The following is a 23,548-nucleotide window of genomic DNA, read 5'->3' as shown; positions in this document are numbered from 1 at the left end:
ATGTAAAAAATGCTCGTCACCAATGAAAATTAAAATAAATGATTATGATTCTTCATTTCTCAAATTGGCAGTTAAGAAAACAAAACAAAACAAAACACAAAACTAATTCCAGGATGGGCAATGGTTGTTCTCATACAGAGTGCTACAGAAGTATAAACCAGCACAATCCTTCTGAAGGACAATTTGGCATATCGGTTCACCTTTTAAAATGTTCATACTCCTTTATTTAATTTTACCTCTAGGAATTTGTTTTAAGAAAATAAATAGAAATAGGCAAAAGATTGGGGCGCCTGGGTGGCACAGCGGTTAAGCGTCTGCCTTCGGCTCAGGGTGTGATCCCGGCGTTATGGGATCGAGCCCCACATCAGGCTCTTCTGCTATGAGCCTGCTTCTTCCTCTCCCACTCCCCCTGCTTGTGTTCCCTCTCTCGCTGGCTGTCTCTATCTCTGTCGAATAAATAAATAAAAAATCTTAAAAAAAAAAAAGAAATAGGCAAAAGATTAATCCAAGTATTTCCATCATAGTACCATTTATAATAACAAAAAAATAATATTCTAAAAGCCCAGTAATAGAGAATTGGTACAGGCATAAAATAAAAGGTAATGGGTCTACTTAGAAAGCAGCTGTAGAAGAATAGTTAGTGACACGAGAAAGTGTTCACTATTTAATGCTCAGTGAAAAAAAATTGCAGGTTATAAAACAGAGTGATCATTACAATCCTAATTTTATGTCTCCCAGTTTTGTATCTGTTTGTTAGTGTGTGTGTGCATATATGCAGTACAGAACAGGAGGACTGCTGACATGCAAACGAACGATATCACTGCTTATCTTTGAGTGGTAAAATACGGGTAATTTTAAAAATATCATCACCTTTGTGCTTTTTTTTTTGGATTTGCCAATGTTCCATAATGAATTGATATAATTCAAGGAACAATGCGGGGGGCGGGGGGGAGAACATAATTACTCAGAAAAATAAAACTGTTAAGTTCCTATGTAGGTGATAATTTCTGATAACTAGAATAATAGTGCTCAGGGTAATGAAAATAATGTTCCTACAAAAGACTAAAATCGACTCTTTGCCCAAGTAATGAAAAGAGTGGTATTACTCTCCACGTGGCAAAAGCAGCCATATGACGCAGTGTTATATAACCTAATACCACACTATTTAGATAGGTTTTCTGCACTACCACTTAGATTTCTTCCCAGGAAAATAGTCAGATCACCCTCATAAGAACCACAGGCTTAAATGAAGCTATTGTCATAGTAAAGGAAGGCCCAAAATGGCCTCGAGACCAACAGTGATCTTTGTACATCTATAAAATGAAGATAATAGCACTATCGATCCTAGAGGTAATCTTTCAGGCAAAGAACTATGCATTTCTCAAGATAATACTAATACTGTTTTTCATATCAACAACAAAAATTCATGGCATATTTTATAATAACTAAGATACATTAGTTCCCATAACCTAGTATACTGTATACTCCATTTTTTAATTTTCTGTATTTTAAAGGTTATATTTTCTATCTGTTCACTGAGCTTATAAGTAGGCTTAACAAGTTATGGTTAAGCTGATTATTTTGCACATGAAGATAGGACTACAATTTCCTGAATAAACAGATATCAATCAACAAATATTTACTGAACATCTTCCATGTTCCATGAATCTTGCCACGTACTAAAAGAAAATATTTTTAAGTATGAGCAAATCACTCCCTAGATTATACACGAGACAAGGAATTTATTTCCCCGAATTTAGCCTAATAATGACTACTGAATATTTATGAATATGAATAATTAGCTAACCCTTATACATTTCTTGTTAGTTTAAGTTCTAAAAGGAAACATTTTATTCCTTTGTAGTATCATTTTAGTAAGTTTTGCTTCTGTTATTATAGTAAAATATACATAACATAAAATTTACCTTTTCATCATTTTTAGATATACAGTTCAGTTGTGTTAAATACATTCACATTATTGTGCTACCATCACCACAATTCATCTCCAGAACTTTTTCATCTTCTCAAACCATTATTCCCCATTCTCTGCCCCCATCCTACCCAGCCTTTGGCAACTACTATTCTATTTTCTGTTTCTATGAATGTGATCACCTAAGTACCTCGTGTAAATGAAATCATGCAATATTTGTCCTTTTATGTCTGGCTTCTTTCAGTTAGCATAATGTTTTCAATGTTAAAATCCATGTTGCAGCATGTGTCAGAATTTCATTTCTTTTTTAACACCGAGTAATATACATTGTGCGTATATATCCTTTTTATCCATTCATCCATCAATGGGCATTTGAGTTATTTCCACCTTTTGGCTATCGTGAATAGTGCCGTTATGCACACTGGTGTACAAATAGCTGTTCAAGTCCCTGATTTCAAATCCTTTGAGAATATACACAGAAGTGGAATTGCTAGATAACTTTTGCTTTCAAAAATTGCAATAAACATAACTTTTGATTTTTTAAAGATTTTATTTATTTTAGAGAGAGAGAGAGCAGGGGGAGGAGCAAAAGGTGAAGGAGAGGGAGGGGACAGAATTTCAAGGAGACTCCATGCTGAGCAGGGAGCCTGAGGCAGGGCTGGATCCCAGGACCCTGAGATCACAACCTGAGGTGAAACCAAGAGTCAGAGGCTTAAGGAACTGAGTCACCTAGGTGCCCCTATCTTTCAATTTTTAAAAAAAAAAATCAGTATCGTCAAATTCAGTCTTTTTTTTTATGTAGGCTCCATGCTGGGCCTAATCTCCCTGGGATCGTGAGATCAAGACCTGAGCTGATCAGACACTTAGCCGAATGAACCACCCAGACGCCCCTCTATGCTGAATTTTTAACTGCAAAATAGCTAATTTATTCTCTTTCATTGTATACTTTAAAACCCCAAATTAAAAATAAAAGTACTTTTCACACTCAAAGATAAATCTCCTGATAATACCAGTGTTAGCCAACTTTTCTCCAGCAAAACGCATCATACTTTGGTGATGTCATCCATAAATACCCTTCCTGTTTCCCCACACCTTGTATACTCTGCCTTTCAGTGTCAACTATCAGCATACTTAACGACAAAGCCATTCTGTTCTTGTAGCTAGTATGTTCCCCTCCAGCTATTAACACATTCTTATCTCCCGCTTCCAAATAACACATACATACTTTTTAAAGATTTTATTTATTTGAAAAACTAATAATGGACTATATGTTGGCTAACTGAACATGATTTTTAAAAAATATATATTTATTTGAGAGAGAGAACGTGCATGAGCGAGAGAGAGAGACCAGGAGCAGTGGGGAGCGGCAAAGGGAGAGGGAGAAGCAGACTCCCTGCTAACCAGGGCGCCCAATGGGGGACTTGGGATCCCAGGGTACTGGGATCATGACCCCGAGGCGAAGGCAAACGCTTAACCGACTGAGCCACCCAGGTGACCCTAACACATACATATTTTAATAATGCCACCACGGATGCTCACAATTTTGCTGTTAAACTAATAGTTACTTAATGGGAAGAATGGAGTAAGAACAAAGTAGTATGTTTCAGATCAAACTGTGACTCTCCCTCAACACAATATTTCATTTCATACCACCATAAAAACCAGATGTAACACAGCTGGTCCATAATACAAATATTACTATCTGTTATTCAGTGGTGTTACAAAAGGATTCCACTATATTTTTAAAAATTAACGTGCAAGGATCCTACACACATTAATATGTTAGTAGTTTTTTAAATTATGAAAAAGTAAGTAAGGCATTTCATCATTATTGTGAGTGGAAATATAATCTAGAGATACAAAGCCATTTTTGAATTCCTGTGAATTACTGACCACTTGAGAAGAGAAATGTAGTTTCTATCAAAAAGAAAGAGAGTTATTATGCCTTGCATACAATCCATAATTTTAAGACACCAGTGGCATGATGAAGTTATTAAAGTCTTTCTGACAAGGTAAAGACCATCATAACTCACTGCCACCTTCACCAAAGCTAGTGAATTATGGAGTATATGAAGGGTAATTACCGTTCAAGTAAAGTATGTGGGCAGTTTCTTATTATAAATTTTTATCTTTAATACATAAATTGTCACACTTTGTTAACAAACAATTTGAAGCAAGCTGAATTATGTGATTAAGTTATAAAAGAAAATTACTTCTTATCTGTTCATTTCTCATCCAAGACATCAAATATATGATTTTTGTTACTAGGGTCCAGTGATTGGTACTGAAGTCAGTCAGAGCTGTGGAAATACAAATGAACTGAAATAGGATAAGACTTCCCTCAATTATTTTTACAGCAAGGAAGGACAAAAATTTTCAAAGATGTGATACAATTTTAATTCTTAAATCAACAGTTAAAGAATCTATTTTGCCAAATCAGTCAACAATGATAGTAATAACCCTGAAATATCTATAATATATCCCTCATTTAATAAATCCCAACTATGCACTCACTCTACATGCTAAATCATGACTTAGAGAACTCCAATTCCTTAGATGGGAGACTATAAATAAATCCTAGAAATAACCAATATATATTGAGAATATCCAACTAGTTTTCACTGCAAAGCTCTATATGTTTCCATTCATTCACCGAAGAATCCACATCTCTACTGGCCCCTCAAGAGTATCATGAGTTTGGATTTCCTTACTTAGAGTTGCACAATAGTTCCATTCCAGAAGTAAAGGTGACTGGGATCTTGTCCAGTCTGACTTTAGGAGCTCAGACCATAACATGGCATATTTCCCATACCTTTTACTGAGCCCAGGAAGTTTGTCCAACCATGGGCCATTCCCAGAACACAAGAACTCCAAGTAGCACAGGATAGTGAGAGCTATATTTAGAACCTGCCTGGGGCATATGGCCAACTTACAAGAGCTCTGTGGGTCTGATAAGGCCTGCACATACAAATCCCCAGAACTACATCTATTCCTCTTCTGCCAGCTCTCCACCACCTCAAATGAAACAGGTTGAAAAATGTAGATTATAAAACTATTTTTGAGGAGGCTAAGTAAAATGCTAAAGATGAAGCATTTCTCCCTGGCCTTTACATCAGCATAATGATTTCTAAACTAAGGGAAGATTTTAAGTAAAATTCAGATCATTATAATTCAAGAGCGGTGATGAACAGCCTTAATTTACAAATCTCAGACGGAAGAGCAAGATGATTTTCTGCTTCCAAAGGTGCTACCTTCTTCTCACTGCGGGTCAAATGTTGCAGCTGGGAATTATCATTATTATAGCTAATTATAATCACACTTTGCTTGGTAGCTTTCTTTCACATAACTTTTGATGCAAAAATTGTTACGATATATTCTTGACCTTTATACTATGCATCAAAAGAGTAGTAATTTACTTATTCCTGTTCAGAGTAAATTATTGATTTGCTACTGACTACTCAGAATGAAGATTAGTGAAATAGATTTAAAATTGTAAAGAATGTGGAGCCTAGTTCCTCCTGACCCTCAACTTTTAGCTAACAAACTTGAATGTGTCTAAACCGAAAGGCAAGTTGTAGTTTTCATATATATAGAAATCATACTACATTTCTGGGATACTTCTACATTTTCTCCATGAATGATTCCGAATTTAATTGCTAGAAATCTGTTGGTTTGTAATCATTTCCTTCAATGTTCAGAAGTTCATAAAATTGACAGAAATAAGACTTAGAAACTGTTCATAGCAACAATCTAGAAAGTAAGACTAAGTAGAGAGTGAGAAAATTTGTTTTCAAGATTAATAAGAGCTTACATTTAATGATGGCTAGCTAAATGCTGGGCACTTTCCAAAGTACTTTTAGAAGTATGAACTCATTATGTGCTTACAAACAGCCTATAAAATGGATACTATCAACCAACTAAATCATTTTGCAGATGAGGAAACTGAAGCACAGGGAGTTTCAGCAATGTGTCCAACGTCACGCCCCCTGTCAGTGGGTGGAATTCAGTCTGGCTCCAGAACCTGTGGGCTTAATCATGACACAAATCACCTCCTTTAATTAGAAGCTGCAATAAGAATTTTGTTTTCTGGGGCGCCTGGGTGGCACGGCGGTTGGGCGTCTGCCTTCGGCTCAGGGCGTGATCCCGGCGTTATGGGATCGAGCCCCACATCAGGCTCCTCCGCTATGAGCCTGCTTCTTCCTCTCCCACTCCCCCTGCTTGTGTTCCCTCTCACTGGCCGTCTCTATCTTTGTTGAATAAATAAATAAAATCTTAAAAAAAAAAAAAAAAAGAATTTTGTTTTCCTATCTCAGTTCTTTCTCTGAAAATGAATGTGTTTCGTGTATGCTTGACCCAAGAATGGAATAATGCAAACTTACAAAAAGTAACTTTTGTTTTACTATAATTTCGCTAATATATTACAGATTCAATTTTTTTAAGATTATTTATTTATTTAGAGAAAGAGCATGTGTGTGGTGGAGGGCAGGGGGAGAGAGAGAATCTCAAGCAGACTCCCTGCTGAGTGTGGAGCCCAACACAGGACTGAATCCCACGACCCTGAGATAATGACCTGAGCAAAAATCAAGAGCCAGACGCTTAACCACTGAGACACCCAGATGCCCCTGTATTCTGTTAATTATTAAAAATAACTTCATATAAACGATCCAAATATAAGAGTTTATAGATGTGTTTAAAGTTCATCATCTTTGGCTCGATCTGAAATGAAATGGACGTGTTTAAAAATAATTTGGTACATATATAACCATTTCAATGAATGATTTTAAAAATGTAAATACCATGGTAAAAACTCCCAATGCCATTGGCTTTCAGAGTTCTGGAGTCGAATTTTCAACCAGGCAAGACATGTCCTGGATGGTTAAGGTCACTTCATATTCAATAGTTTTATCTTTTCCCCCAAGCTTACACTTTCTAAACACATTTCTACCGTGTTTAATTACGCCATCTAATCAACCCAGAAAGAAACTTCATATTTTTTTCACTCTACTCTTGCCTTCAATCCCCTCAGTGCAATAATTCGTCACAAAATTCCACTAATTCTGCCTCTGACACGTTTCCTGAATCTGTCACCTGCCTTCATTCCTATACTCACTGCTCCAGTTCTGAGCCCCATTTTCTTACCCCATGAACCTGTAAAGGTAACAGCTTCCAACAGGCTGCCTTATTCTCTGGTTTGTCCCTTAATCAGTCCTTTGTAAATATCCATCAAAGTTCTCTTCTAAGATAAAAAAATTTTTTTAAAGCTTTTAAGTTTCCAATTGTTTATAGCAGAACAGCATATCAGATTCACCTGAAGGGCTTGTTAAAACAGACTGCCGAAGGACCCCTTCCCCTTTCCGATTCAAAAGGACGGGATAGGGCCCAAGAATCTGCGTTTCCTACAAGTTCCCAGGTGGTGCTAATGCTGCTGGGCCAGAGACCACACTAGTTTTTCAACCAGTGCTGTACATTAAAACTACGTGGGGAAGTTTTACAAAATGCCCTTTTGCACCCTAAACCAAATACATGCAAGACTTGATGGCATTGGGTTTTTTCCGATCCTCCAGGTGATTCTGACTTGCAGAGTACTGTGACCTATATTGTATACTTGAAATTTGCTTAGAGGATAGATCTTAAAGTGTCCTCACCACACACACACACACACACACACACAAATGGCAACTATATGACCTGATGGATACCTTAATTAGCTTGATTGTGGTGATCATTTCAAAATGTACACACATAGTAAAACATCGGGTTGTACATTTTAAACATACAGAGTTTTTACTTGTCAATTATACCTCAATAACACCGGGGGAGGGGGAGCAATTTAGCCAGGTATCCTCTATTTTTATTTGCTAAATCTGGCAATCCTACCCACATTCTCACTTCAAACTGGGCCCTACAAGTTGTGTAACCCCTCCTGATCATGACACAAATGTAAACATTAATCTCATAAGGCAAATGAATGAACTGAGTAATATACAACACCAGCTGAAATCACACCGAACAAAAACCTTTCTTCCTTTTTCTTTGAGCATCTTCCTTTCCTGCCCTCGAATCCCCCACAGAAACACACCCTGATGTACAACTTTCCTGCCAAGTTTCCATCTGCACAAAGGTGTAAAAGTGCTGCTGCCAACTAGGAAATAAAAACCTGCAAAGGAAAGCCTTTTAGAGATTTAGACACACCAACAATATGAAGAGTTTAACAGAAATAATGAAAATTTTAAGAAATATTTTCTCGCAAAAGCACAATTTCTTTAAAAAGAAAAAAGGTAAGTGGAAAAAAGAAGCCAACATGTTGCCTATACCAATATCACCAATAATATATAAAACTGAGAAGAAAAAGAGAGAGCAGTGGGAATAGAGAACTCAATTGATTCTGCCTTTTCTACTACCTGCCACTAACAAACCTAATATTGACTTTGGAAATATTTCTAAACACTGTGATGCTATTTTGATTTTTAAATATTATGTTTGAAAGGTTTGCATTCACTTCTCAATAAATATAGATGTTTTTCCTTCAAGTGTCTTACCGAAGAAAGGGGAAGATTTCTCTTTCTTTCTCATAGCTGTCAATCATAGATATTATTTGTGTCTACTTCAAACTCATTTTGCAATAAAGGTTTTCAAAATCCTCTCTCCTTCCTCTGGGGGAATAACAAAGGGTGAAACAAACAAGGAGGATGACTTTATATAATCCTTTCATTTCAGATCCTGGTTCCTTCCTGCTAGGAACTTCATGCCAGAATTCTGCCTGCCTGTACTTGAGATACGGACAAGATGAAAGAGGCTCTTATGTCCTATAAAGAGTCAGTTCACCTCTGGTGTAAGTGTTGGAGAAGTGTGAAGAATGATTTAATCTTTGAAGAAAATATCATGTGTCCTGCAAGTATTCAGGTTTGAAATTCTCCAAACGTTTAACTCCTAAGAATACCAATTTCACAAGCAGGATATAACTGTTATCTATCCTTCATCGGCCCAACGCTTAAGGCTTGCTGCAAGTAGACCGGAGTAGGTAGCGACAAGAGCACAGACGCAAGCAGCAGACTGCCTGGCCTCAGATCCCAGCTCTGCCTCTTATGAACCCTCTGACCTTGCACAAGTTTCTTGGGCTCTTGCTACCTCACCCACATAAGGGGGATGATAATAGCAGTACCTATTTCATAGGGCTGCTGTAAGCATCAAAAGGTACAGTGCTTGGAAGAAGGCCTTGTCCACAAGAGCATCATGGACGTGTTGTCATTAACATTAGAATTAACAATATTTTTTTCATCTAGGAAAACAATTCCCTTGTATATTTTTATATACACTTATTTTTCCTAGCATGCATGATGGAGATCAAGGTTTTAAAGAAAAGTATTCTGTGCCTTTTATTTCCTATCAAGAGTCAGACCTTGCGAAAAGCTAAAACTATTTTACAAATATAGCCTGGTTGAGAGACATTGTAATGCACAAAGAGCAGCAGGGAGACACCCAAGAGATTTATTAAAGTCCTGGTTCAACTTAAACGGTGACTGCACTTTAGCTTTTAGTCCTTTTCTCATCTGTAAAATGAGTAGGTACCCATACAATTTCTAATATTTCTTGCAGAACTAAAATTCTAGTTTTGTAACCTTTAACATCAATGTCAAACTTGTCAGAAAGGAATTCCATGAACTCCTACTTATCAAAGGGACTTTTTTAGGGTAGTTTTTCCTGAAATTCTCATTCTCTCACACTATGAAATTGACCATTCTATACTGGTCATACTTCCCACCCCTCCAAAGCCAGGCTATAAAATAATCCCACTGTTAAGTGACCCGAAAAACAAGAATGAGAAATTGGTAAAAGCCTCCATTACTACCTGAGCCTGACAGAAAAATTAATAATACCTATTAGTGTGGTATACAATGTTTTTATCCATATTAACAAATATTATACTATTCTAATGGCAGATTTTAGAGTAGTGCTTCTCGACTGGGAGCAATTTTACCCTCCATGAGACATTTGGCAATGTCAGAAGTCGTTTGCCTGGGGGTGTCTGGGTGGCTCAGTATTTGGGCGTCTGCCTTCGGCTCAGAGCGTGATCCCAGAGTCCTGGGATCGAGCCCCGCATCAGGCTCCTCCGCTGGGAGCCTGCTTCTTCCTCTCCCACTCCCCGTGCTTGTGTTCCCTCTCTCACTGGCTGTCTCTCTCTCTGTCAAATAAATAAATAAAATCTTAAAAAAAAGAAGTCATTTGCCTGGCCCAAATGTTAAGTGTGGAGGTTAAGAAACCCTGTCCTTGAGCAATGGTTTTCAATGGGGGATGTATTGCCCCCTAGAGGGCAATGCAGATATCTGGTCATCAGGGTTGGGGTGAGAAGAGGCCTACTGGCATTAGTAGACTGGGTCCAGAAATACATCATGCAATGTGCAAGACATTCCCTCTTCACGAAGTACTGTACCATATCCTACTCAACTTTCAAATGTCCTATGAACCACAATGGTGATAAACTTGTTTATGATTATCTAAGCCCAGGACCTAATTCTGTTTTACATACAGACCCACAAAGTTTTTTGTATGGCTTAAAACTTCCATGTTTAGAAATGAGACCACATAAATCAAGAGAAGACAGTATTTTGTTTGATTTGGAACTCTGCCAAGAGTTGCTCTTTATTCTGGAAAAATAACATCACCGACAACGCCATTCATAGTATCTGAGTGGCCAATACAACAAAAACATCAGTCTTTGTGTATAGCTGTCACCTACCCTGTTATTCTACATACGGGCACAAGCTTCTGAATACTTCATATGTCTTCCTGCGTAACTGAAGCTAAGCATGTACATATTAAAATGTATATTATTTCATTATAAATTACTTGATTTGTATTGTTTTGTATTAGGGATTTTATACATATATATATATATATATATATATATATACTATGTATGTTTTAATTATGCATGCAGGAGGTTCTATTATATATGAAATTCATTTCATGGTACTAAAGAGGGTACTATAAAACATATGTTATAAAAAAGAGGCATCGGATAGTACAGGGTTGAGGATCCCTGCTTTACAGACGACCTCCTGCGACGCCTTCATTTTGTGGAAGTCAAGCCGCAGGCCGAGACAGGAGCCTATGTTCTCGTCATGGCAAGTCCACAACACACCATTCTGATCTTAGATCCGTGCTATCAAAAGATCTCTGAGTAGTAGGCACTGCCTGATTCGAATTCACGCAAACTCTTCCCTCCAAAAATACAATATAAGCCTGACCTGTACAGCGTCCCCATATAAAATACGACCGTGGGAACCAGGACAAGGACAGACGGTGAAAACTGCCAGTGCCCACCCAACAGAAAGCAAAGCTTCGCTCATTTGGTTGGTTGTGCATCTTGCACGTGAACACCAAGTGAATGAAAAGGAGAATGACTCATTTCAGGGGCTTATCATTTGGCAAGATTAAATCAGCACAGGTCTAGAATTTCCTCTGGAACAAAATGCCACAGACCAGGCTTTGGAAGGAAACAATAACAGTAATCTACTTGAGCAGTCCCCAAACTCATTTTACGCATTCATATGGAGTCCAGTTTTCATCCCACTCTAAATGCCACAGAGACCAAATGCCTGTTTTGATTACTGTGACCCCTTAATATAATTTTTGGTAATATTACAATCTCCTTCCTGAAACCTTAATTTTCCCTCTTGTTTACTTGTGAGGCAAACATTAATTGAGTGCTTCTTGTTTAAAATACTGTACAGAATGCTCTAGGGAATTATAAAGTAGAAGACAAACTGTCTGCCATCGACAATGTTCCATCTAAAAGAAGAGACAGAACAAACATAAACATATAAACACAAGTATAGGGCAAAATCAAGGAGACTGCAGAAGAGTGATATGCAAGTATTAAAGGGGACGACAAATCAAATCTTAAAAAACAAACAAAAAAACACGTGAGGAGCTGAGAAGCTGAAAGGCAATCTTCCCAAGTCTCCTTTTTAATTTTCTGTGATGGAGCTTTCTCCCTTGAACTTTTTGTATCTAGTGAGGAGTCCAAGAGGTGCTCCTGAATGCTTCATTACATCTTCTCACTTAATTATAACTAAGCATTTACATACTGAAATGTTACTTTATTATAAACTACTTCATTTGTATTGACATTTTATTTTACCATGAGGGATTACACACACACACACACACACACACACACACACATATATATATAAAGCAGATATCCAGTCTGCTTACCCCAAGACGGCAGGAGGCACGATGCCACTCAAGTGTTAAGTCACAATTAACACAGTTCTTCCTACAGAAGAAAGGACTGCAGGTCTCCCAAGGGCAGACAGAAATTTGGTAGATGATTTTTCATTTATAGCACCATAGAAGAAGTAAACAGAACTATCCCACATTAATCTCTAATCAAGCAAAACAAATTTTCTCTCTCATTTTTATTTTCATCTTTAAAAAAGGAGAAAGATAACTTCAATGACCTCCCTTTTGTAGGGGAAATAAAAGAGGAGCTAAGCCAATTTGCCATTTCTGAAAGAAAACAGGCCCCCACATAGTAAACAGGGCCCTGGGCATGAACAGCAACTTCCCCTGTTCCTCACATACTCAAATATAAATCACTGACCTCTAAGCTGAAAGGCTGCTTTCTTAATGCACATTTTACCTATGGATTCCTTCTGCAAAGAAAAAGCCTCATGTGGCTAATTTTTAAACTCTCTAGCAGAATAGATTTCTCACCCTTACTCAGACAACTAGGTCACTATTTTCAGAAACCCTCACTTAAATACTTGATTTTACTCCAACTAAAGTTTTATTCATTCAACTAAAATTTGTGGAACACTTGCCATGTTCCAGGCACTGTTCTAAAAATCCCAGCCCAATGAAGCTTCAGTTCTGGCGGGGTCAGACAATAAGGAGAAAACATTTAAGTAAGTTATATAGTATGTTAGACAATGACAAGTTCTATGGGGAAAAAAGAGCAGGGCAAAGGATCAAGAATTATAGGTGAAGGTCTGCAAATTTAGATAGCATAGTTAAGGCAGGTTTCAATGAGAAAGTAACTTGAACAGTCCTCAATCCCCAGAAAAATCCCCTTTCTCTCTAGATTTTAAGTCAATTCATATGTTGCGTCACTTTTTCCATTTTCATATTACTGTTTTTATTGCTACATGGTGATTTTGAAAAAGATCCATTTCAACTAAGATAAATTTCCAGAAACTTTGTAAAGAACACTGCCCTGCCATTTAAACAGTCCTTCCCTCTCCCTCACAAAAACTTTTCTGCATACTCACAAAAACAAATGAGAAAATATGAGGGAGCAAAACGGAAGCCACACCCCTTCACAAAGCAAAAGAAAACATCCCTAAATATGTAGGAATAACACTAATAAAAAATGTGTGGGATACACAAAGAAAAACAACAAAATTTTTCTGAGAGCAATATATATAGTCATGGAACAATGGAAAACAAATATTGTTACCCAGTATGAGAAGACTAAATACTATAAAAATGTTATTTCTTCTAAAATTAATTGGTAAATTGAATGCAATTCTGCTAAAAATCTCAAGGTAGAGCAGAATTGAGTAGAACAAGGTTAATGCCATTAACAGTGTTCTTAAACATGGACATATTTCAGAATCCATCAGTTTTCTCAGTACGCATGCCTGTGTTGCGCCTTAGACTTACTAAAGTAGCTTACAAAAGTTGCACACATTTGGCCAAAGCTTCCCAGATAATTTTGAGGCACAAACTGGTTAAGAATCAATGACTGGGAATAATAAATGACAGCAAAGCTAACTGACAGAAAAAGAATGACTAGAAAGTATGACTTACCAGTCATTATAACCTATCTTCAAGCTAAAAAAATAAGATCGATGTGGTAATTGAAGAAGAATAGACAGATACATCTTCTCAAGAAGAAGAATAAACTTATAAACTTCCCAGGAAGTAATGTTCTGTATTCATATATGATAAAAGAAAAATCACAAATCAATGGAGAAGAAATAGATTGTTTTCTAAATTATTTTAAGAAAACTGGGGAAGGGATCAATTTACAATTATACCACACACACACACACACACACACACACACTCTCTCTCTCTCTCACTCAACCAGGTGGATTAAAAAACTGAAGGGAATTTTATGGTTTCAGGTCTTACATTCAAATCTTTAATCCATTTCAAGTTAATTTTTGTGTAGGATGTAAGATAGCAGTCTAGTTTTGTTCTTTGGCATGTAGCTGTCCAGGTTCCCAACACCATTTATGAAGGGACTGTCCTTTCTCCATTGCATGTTCTTGGCTCCTTTGTCATAAATTGTTCAGTATGTGTGAGTTTATTTCTGGGCTCTCTATTCTGTTCCACTGATTTATGTGTCTGTTTTTTTGCCAATACCATGCTGTTTTGAATACCATAGCTCTGTAGTATAGCTTGAAAATAGGGAGCATGGTACCTCCAGTTTTGCTCTTCTTTCTAAAAACTGCTTTGGCTAATTGGGATCATTTGTGGCTCTATGCAAATTTTAGAATTATATGTTCTAGTTCTGTGAAAAATGCCTTTGGAATTTTGATAAAGATTGCATTTAATCTGTAGATTGCTTTGGGTAGTATGGATAGTTCAATAATACTGATTCTCCAACCCTTGAACACAAAATATGTTTCCACTTGTTTGTGTTTTCTTCAAATTCTTTCCCCAGTGTCATACAGTTTTCAGTGTACAGGTCTTTTACCTCCCTGGTTAAATTTATTCCCAGGTATTTTACTCTTTTTGTTGTAATTGTAAATGCAACAATTGTCAACAATTGTCAGTGTTAATTTCTTTTTCTGATGATTTGTTATTATTGCATAGAAATACCAGATTTCTATATGTTGATTTTGTATCCTGCTACTTTGCTGAATTCATTTATTAGTTCTAACAGCTATGTGGTGGAGTCTTTGGGTTTTCTCCATACAAAAAATGTGGTGGTAAGCTCCTCAACATCAGTCTTAGTGATATTCCTGTAGATCTGACTCCAAAGGCAAGGAAAACAAAAGCAAAAAAACCAAACGGGCAAACTAACAAGTTTCTGCACACCAAAAGAAACCATCTTCAACATAAAGAAGGTAACCGACTGAATGGGAGACTTTTGCAAGTCATATATCCAACAAGAGATTAATACCCAAAATATATAAAGAACTCACACAACTCAACAACAGAAAACCAAACAACCTGATTTAAAAATGCAGAGGATCTGAATAGACATTTCTCCAAAGACATACAAATGGCCAACAGACACATAAAAAGATATTCAGCATTGCTAATTATTATGGAAATGCAAACCAAAACCACAATGGACATCACCTTACACCAGTTAGAATGGCTATTATAAAAAAGACAAGAAATAACAAGTGTTGGCAAGGATGTGGAGAAAAGGGAACCCTAGTGCATGGTTAGTGGGAATCTAAATTGGTGCAGCCACCGTGGAAACCAGTATGGTGATTCCTCAAAAAAATTAATAATAAAACTACCATATAATCCAGCTATTCCACTTCTGGATATTTATTCAAAAAAACACAGAAATGCTGATTCAAAAAGATAGATGTACCCCCATGTTCACTGAAGCATTATTTACAATAGCCAAGAAATGGACACAACCTAAAAGTCCACAGATAAATGGATAAAGAAGATGTAGCATAAAAAACACAATGGAATACCACTCAGTTATAAAAAAGAGTGAAATCTTGCCATGTGCAACAAGATGAATGGACCTTGAAGGTGTCATGCAAAGTGAAATAAATCAAAGACATATATCATGTGATTTCACTAATATGTCAAATCTTTAAAAACAAAACAAATGAACAAACATAAGGAAACATAAGCAAAGTCAAAGACACAGAGAACAAATGTGTGCCAGAGGGGAAGGGGGTGGTAAGAGGTGGGTGAAATGGATTAAGGGGATCACCTGTATGGAAAGGATGGTAACTAGACTTTTAGTGGCGATCACTTTGTCGTACACACAGAGATCGAATTATAATGTTGCACATCTGGACAAAAAATTTAAATTTTTTTTTTTAAGATTTTATTTATTTATTTGACAGAGACAGACAGCCAGCAAGAGAGGGAACACAAGCAGTGGGAGTGGGAGAGGAAGAAGCAGGCTCCCAGCGGAGGAGCCTGATGTGGGGCTCGATCCCAGAACGCTGGGATCACGCCCTGAGCCGAAGGCAGACGCTTAACGACTGCGCCACCCCGGCGCCCCAAGAAATTTAAATTATTTTAACCATACCAAACCAAACCAAAAACCCTAAAGGTGGGGGATGGGGAGAGACTAAAATAAATTATTGAAAAAGAAAAAAGAAGAAAATTTAGGTCATTTTTTACCAGATCACTTGAAAAGAAGAAAAAGGCACAACAGACCTGGGTCCACAAGTTAGATCAGAATACAAAGAACGATAAACAGACAGAGGTTATAAAACAGTAAGCACAGTATGATTGTATTTTATATTTATCAACACATAGACATATAAGGATTTCTACTCATTTGTTAACAGTAGTTGACTCTGGCTGATTTTTTTCCCTTTAGTTTGTGTTCAGTTTCTTAACGTTATACAATGAATTTGTATGTTTTAATTTTTTTAAAATGGTATCTATTTTTTAAAGCTATATAGTTAATGTGTTCACTGATTTTTTTCATATGATGGCAAACTGGGCACCTAAGAGGACAGGTTTAAAACTCTTTATATGTTTTTAAGTGCTTTGCTCGTTTTAAAAAGTGTTTTGTCCTAATTATTGCTTTGCTCTTTCTTATTAATTTCAGTCTGCTGAAATTGCTGCTCTGGCAGATCGCAATTTTTTTTTTCAAAAGTTGGAATAACTAAATGTCCAATCATAGCAATAAGTTGTAACAAGTATTTGATAAAAGTGATATATTAGACCAAACCAAATTTTGATAAGAGCGGATGATCAGATTTGGTACTCTGCCTGGTACACAGAAAAGACCTGGTAAGCAACTATTCTATCAATGAGTCAGAAGAGGGTTGTTGACCAGTCGCAGGTCCTACCACAAGAGATCAGCATAAACAGCCTGAATGTCCAAGAGAATTCTTGCAGCTGTTTCTTCCTACAAAATGTACGCATGCTCTTTTTTTTAATGTTTTTTTTTTATTATATTATGTTAGTCACCATACAAGGATAAATCTGAAAGCTACAAGACATAAAGGACGTCCATAATCCCACAGATCAGAGACTAGATTTTAAAACATTTCAATCTCACCCAGAATTAGCAAGATACAAAAAAAGGGGGGGGATGTTAAAAAGTTCTAGAGACAGGATATCATGCTAAGTTAAACAAGTCAGTCACAAAAAGATAAATACAATGTGATTCCATTTATATGAATTATCTGATGTGTCAAATTCAGAGAAACGTAAAGTAGAATGGTGGGGCCCAGAGCAAGGGGAGGAGGAAGTGAAAAGCTGTTGTCTAATGGGTACAGAGCTTCCGTTTCATAAGATGAAAAAGTTCTGGAGATCTGTTACACAACATATGAATATGCATAACACCACTGAACTATACACTTAAAAATGGTTAAGATGATAAACTTTGTGCTGTGTTTTTTACAATTAGATAGACAAAAATTCTTAAAGCAATATAAAATGCTTCATATTGCACCAAATTTCTAATACTGAAGACCAGAGAACAGTGTCATATTGACAGCCTTGTTTAAAAACAAATTTTTTTAGACTTTATTTTCAATTAATCTCTACTCCCAACATGGGGCTCAAAGCCACAACCTCAAGAACAGGAGTTACACACTCTACCCACTGAGCCAGCCAGGTGCCCCCAAAAAACGTTTTTCAGGCCCAATTCCATCCAACCAAATTACCTAGAGTCTGATAAAAATGGCACTTGAAATGAGTGGGAAGGAAAGAACTACTCAATTAATGATGTGAAACTAATTCGTAAAAATCTATATTAAAAAATACTTTTAGATGTTTATATCACGACATACATAAAATTTAATTCCAGAATTAAATAGTTAAGATGTGAAATTACAAACAACCAGAATAAAAATATAGGTAAATATTATCTGGCCTTAGTGTGAGAATATTTTTATAAAAATAAAAACAATGGAGAAGATAAACGTATTGCATTTTTCTTCAATAACTGAAATAATTGAAATAATTTCTACAATTACTGAAATACATAAAACTGAAGAGCACTTTGGTTTTTTTTTTTGTTTTTTGTTTTTTGTTTTTAAAGATTTTATTTATTTATTCGACAGAGATAGAGACAGCCAGTGAGAGAGGGAACACAAGCAGGGGGAGTGGGAGAGGAAGAAGCAGGCTCCTAGCGGAGGAGCCTGATGTGGGGCTCGATCCCATAACGCCGGGATCACGCCCTGAGCCGAAGGCAGACGCTTAACCGCTGTGCCACCCAGGCGCCCCAGCACTTTGTTTTTTAAAACAAACCCTTAAAAAACTACAAAACCAGAAGGCAAACAGATTAATTCACTAAATATCTGACAATGGGTTGATAACCTTGATATATAAATATTGCATCAAAACATAAAAAATAATAAATATGACTGTAGAAGTCATAAAAGAACAAATAAAATATTAAAATGGCCAATAAGCACATGAAAAACTGTATGACCTCAACAGTAATTAAGGAAATAACAAGAGCTAAAAGCTACCGACCAGGGACTCTGCTACATGTTATACGTCCAGTTCCCTATTTCATCTCCTGCAACTGAGGTACAAAGAAAAAATTCCCCTATTTTTCAGATGAGGAAACAGACTCAACAAGGTCAGATTCCAAGGGCAAGCCATCTCAGTTCAGAGCTGCTGTGTTAATCACCACACTTCGCGGCCTCCATAAATAAAAGGAAAAAAGAGATAACTTTTTACTCTATCAAATGTCATGTCTGGGGCAGGCCTGGACAAACTAGGCTCTCAAGTCAGATGCCCTGCTGCCCATTTTTGCATGGTCTACAAGCTAAAAATGAATGGTTTTTGCATTTTTCAATTGTTAGGGGAAAGAATTATGTAACAAGAAAATTTTGTGACGTGAAAATTATATGAAGTTTAATTTCAATGTCCACAAACAACAGCAGAGTTAAACGACTGCAACAGAGACTGCATGTGACATTTGCCTCACTCGGCCCTTTACAGAAGTGTCTGTTGTCTCCCAATTTGGGATGCGGTAAACTGGGCTCTCTTCCACGCTGTCACTGTAAATGGCCATCAAGTACAATCCAAATCAAAATATGTATATCTTCATAGTAGCTGACCTGGGAATTTTAGCTTATCACAAAGAAATGTAAAATTCAGCTCAAGTTTTAGTTAAAAAACACGGTTGCAGCAACGTGAACCCAGGAAGTCTGACTCTAGGCCTAACCTCAGCTCCAGGACTAGGGTGAAGGCTCCACTTAAATACTGACTCTGAAGGGAAGAAAACAGCTTTTCAGGTTTGTCAAGTAACACCCATGAAAACTGGTATTTCTGAAGTCCTATTAATCTCAACTGTCAAACAACACCTTAATATTACTACCAAATCATAAAACATTCATTTAAAAAGATACTGTTTTTTGAGCTGGAACACATAAAACTGCAGATATTCAAAGGTTTATGATACATTAATAGTATTAAATCAAAAGGTAGACATAGATTAAACATAAAATCCATCCTGAGTATGGATAAACCCAAAACTGACAGTTTACTTTCAGCAGAATAACACATCTGTCACATAAATTAATGTCATCACTTGAGTTTTACTGGTTTTGGAGTTTGTTGGCATTTAATTTGTAAATTTGCTTTATTTTATATTTATAACTGTATAAAGGCTATAAGCTAAGACATTTATTCCATGCTGGGATCTATTTACATAATATTATGACAAACATAATTAAGTCAAACTGGAAGGAAGGATGTTTTCCTTTGAAAGAGGCCTTTACATTTCATAAGCTTGAGAATGCTGTATCTTGTAAATTCCACAAGGAACCTAGCACATCACTTTGAGAAAGGAACAATCGCAATCCCCTTCTGCTCAATCTCACAGGCTTGGCATTGATGGGCAACCGCAGAGCACGACCACTGGGAGGAAAAGGATAGCAAAAGAAAGGCCATTTTCATGTGACTTCACCTTCAAAACAAAACACCTCACCTTTGTGAGCTTCGATTTTCTCTTCTGTAAAGTAGGGGTAATGGTTTGCATTGCAAGGTTATAGAAAGAAAGCACAAGAGGTACTGGTACCCTGGGTAAGGTATACAACCACAACAATAACATATTACTACTAATAATAGCTAATATTTACTAAGCAGTTCACCATAGGCCAGGCATTTTGTATGCATTTTATATGCACATAACATATTATATACATCACCTCAAAGAATAATTACAACCACTACACTCTATGTAATAGGTACCAGCATATCTCTGTTTTAAAGATGATAAAGCTGAGGCATTGAGAGGTTAGGCGATTTGCCCAAGGTCACGTAGCTAGTAAAAGGCTGAGCCAAGCCCTGACCAAAATGTTTAATGACAGGAAGCTGGTTTTCTTCTCCTTTATACAAAACTAACTGAATAAATGGGAGCAACTATTATGATACTTATGTCCATAGTTTACCAGAATGAGAACACGTAAACATTTCTTCTTTGAAACCCAGCCACCGACCTTCTAGTGAGCCACGGCCTCTGAAGGGGTCTCCGAGCCACTTGGGTCATAAACCTTCCCAGAATGCTATTTTCCAGTTGGCTTTAGTCTTCCTTCTACAAAATTTGGGACAATACAGTGCAACTTTATTTTTGAAAGGCTTCAAAATTCTAGCCAACAGCAGTGTAAACACCCATTTCCTCTTCTTCTCTGGACTCTCCAGGGTCCCTCCCCCAGTCTTTCCTCCCTTTGTATTCCTGGGGTTGAAAACTCTAGACTAAGCCACTAGGCCTAAGTACACAGTGTTTGTGGGAAGGAGCCAAAATCACCATCACCACCAAGTTTTTTGTACGGATAAAAAAAGGTTTGGATAACATCGCAAAATTGATGAGCTTAAACCCCAGAAAGGGTTATACTTTTAAAAATAAAACCACTTTCTTGCCATTTTCTATGTTTCTCCTGCTTAGAATGTAGCACTAATAACAAATATCTTCAATTTCATTCCCAACTGGCAAATGGGTCGTTTTTTGTTTGGTTGGTTTTTTTTTTTTTTTTTTTTTTTTTTCATTTTTAAAAGTCATCCTAGGGGCACCTGGCTGGCCCACTTGGGAGAGCATGCGACTCTTGATCTTGGAGTCGTGAATCTGAGCCCCACGTTGCGGGGAGAGATTACTTAAGAAAATAAAAGAAAAGGCATCCTAAATGATTATAACAGAATTACAATTTTTGGAAATGGAAAAAATAAAGGTTATTAGGAGATTTAGTTCCCAACTACCCTCAGATCTTAACGTCGCCCCCCCCACCCCCAATCAAATATACCTTATACTGAAATATAAAGGTTTTTAATGGCTACAGTGCCTCATTTCCTTGAAGAGAATCTAAAATGGCTAGCAAGAGTTTCTAACTCCCAAAAGCTTAACCAAAACCCTGTGGCTTTTTATTTTCCTGCATAGCGCTCAATCTTCAAATGGTTCCACTGTAAAAAATGCTTTTATGATAGGGACATGCAAAAATATTAGGGTTAAAAACAAGTACAAACCCCTTTGAGAATGAATGCCTTGAAAATAAGCAAAAGGGGAAAAAAGAAAAATAACACAGAGAGCCACTATTGAAGCCATTTTTCCAAGTCTACCGAGTGTTTGGGAGAATGATTATTGCTGAAATGTAGTGAGGTGTGAATCCGAGCGGGCAACACGGAGAGCAGCGGCAGTGGCAGCAAGAGCAGGGGCGGTGAGAGTGCGTCGGGGCTGGCGGTGCGCCCGACTCCACGCTCAGTGCGGACAGGAGCAGCTCGTTTGCTCCACAGTGATGCAGGCCCCCCTGAGCCAGGATCCCTGGATTCAAATACTGGCCCCACCACTTAGTATCTACGTGACCTTGGGCAAATCACTTTGACCTCTGTGTACTTCGTTTTCTTTATTCGTAACTGGATTTAATAACTACCCCATCTCCCAAGGCTGCTGTGAGAACTAAATGTGTTAAAAATATATGACGTGTTTAGAACAGTGTGTGGCACACAATCAATATCACAAGGGCTACTTGTGAATTATTATTATTATTCATTTCAGAGACAAGGAAACTGAGTCAAAGAGAAGTCATTTGTCTGAAGTCACATGCCTGGGAAATGTCAGAGCTGGGGTCTGAACATAAGGCATTGTGACTCTCAAGTCCATCCTCTTAACCACCTCAAAACAAACAAACAAAAAACTGGTAGCTTTCAAGTGTAGAAAATTCATTAAATGAGACAACGCGTATCGGTGAAGTTAAGGGTGCTCTGGAATGATGGCCCTGCAACCTAGGACTAAGCATCCCTTGGGTGAAATAACTCTACTGGATGCTGAGATTACATGAAGCACCAAATGGTCCCAGGTATGGCTTAAAGCTCATATTTTAAGAAGAAAGAATATGCATCTAAATATTTTTAAATCGGAATGACAATGGAAAATTGTAAAAACAAAAGTAGCAAAAAAAAATTTTTTTAAGGTTTTATTTATTTATTTGAGAGAGAGAGCAAGAGAGAGAGCGCACGAGCAGGGTGAGGGGCGGAGGGAGAAGCAGGCTCTCTGCTGAGCAGGGAGCCCAATGCGGGACTCAGTCCCCAGACTCCAGGATCATGACCTGAAGCTGGAGGCAGACGCTTAACCGACTGAGCCACCCAGGTGCCCCTAGCAAAAAAAAAAAAATTTAAATCTAATAAAATGACCAGAAACAAGGTCTTTCCTAACTCCAGGAACAAATACACTTCTTTAAAATGCCTGCCTACCTGCCCCACTGCTCAAGCCATGAAATTTTCTATCCAACATGTTCTCTATTCAACACATTTTTGGTTGATGACTTTAGTCACTGTTTAACCTTCTGGTATTTATGTTGAGGAAGGAAAGAACATGTCAAAAACTTCACTTACGAACAAGGAAAAATCAAAATTTCCAGATGATGAAGATTAATGTAGCAATAAATTTAATCTCTTGCGATTTTTGTATCCTTCTCATATGATTTTTCACCCTTTTCTAGGTTCAGAAAGAAGGTATTCTGTTAGATTTTGAAGATTAAGATCAAACATTTTTTGTCTCCTGGTAACATCTACTTGATTGGATACCAGGAGGAAATTTATTTCTACAGTAACAGTGAAATCTGAAATTCATGGTTTGCCTTTTTCTTTAAAAATTTTTTACAAAAACTGTAAGCAGAAATAACCGATGGCTGTTTTCCTTTAGTGAAAATCTCAACGCAGCAATAATAGTGAAACAAATTAATTAAAGTGCAACAATTAAAACCTTTCTCTATCACATAATTATTTGGAATGTACGAGCTTTGCTAAGAAAGCTCCTCTGGTTGACTGAAATAACAGCCACTTTTGTAGGTAAAGGTCAAGTATTCAATTTCTATTCACTAAATCTGAACGGCTTCCTACAATAGTTTTGGTGGATGTGATCTACACGCTAGACTGTTAGAAAATAAAAAATGGTTAGACTTTTAAACTGGTCAGCCAGGTACACAGAAAATA

At 37.1% G+C, this 23,548-nt stretch overlaps 1 protein-coding gene across 50 annotated transcripts in view; it reads right to left on the bottom strand.

The window, feature by feature from the left end:
* Window positions 1-23,548, bottom strand: part of PAM (peptidylglycine alpha-amidating monooxygenase) — a 271,170-nt gene that overhangs the window by 236,330 nt on the left and 11,292 nt on the right. For 2 of the 50 annotated variants that reach the window (XM_048221061.2, XM_057307199.1), the window contains exon 2: window positions 20,566-20,660. The exons of the other annotated variants lie outside the window; for them this stretch is intronic. The gene's annotated coding sequence lies outside the window, so the exon portion shown is untranslated. The remainder of the gene's footprint in view (window positions 1-20,565; window positions 20,661-23,548) is intronic. 50 annotated transcript variants of the gene reach the window in all.

Source organism: Ursus arctos, unplaced genomic scaffold (genome assembly GCF_023065955.2).
Source record: "Ursus arctos isolate Adak ecotype North America unplaced genomic scaffold, UrsArc2.0 scaffold_5, whole genome shotgun sequence".
NCBI lineage: Eukaryota > Metazoa > Chordata > Mammalia > Carnivora > Ursidae > Ursus > Ursus arctos.
Note: the sequence above shows the minus strand (reverse complement) of the source record. Positions and strands in the feature narration are given on the sequence as shown.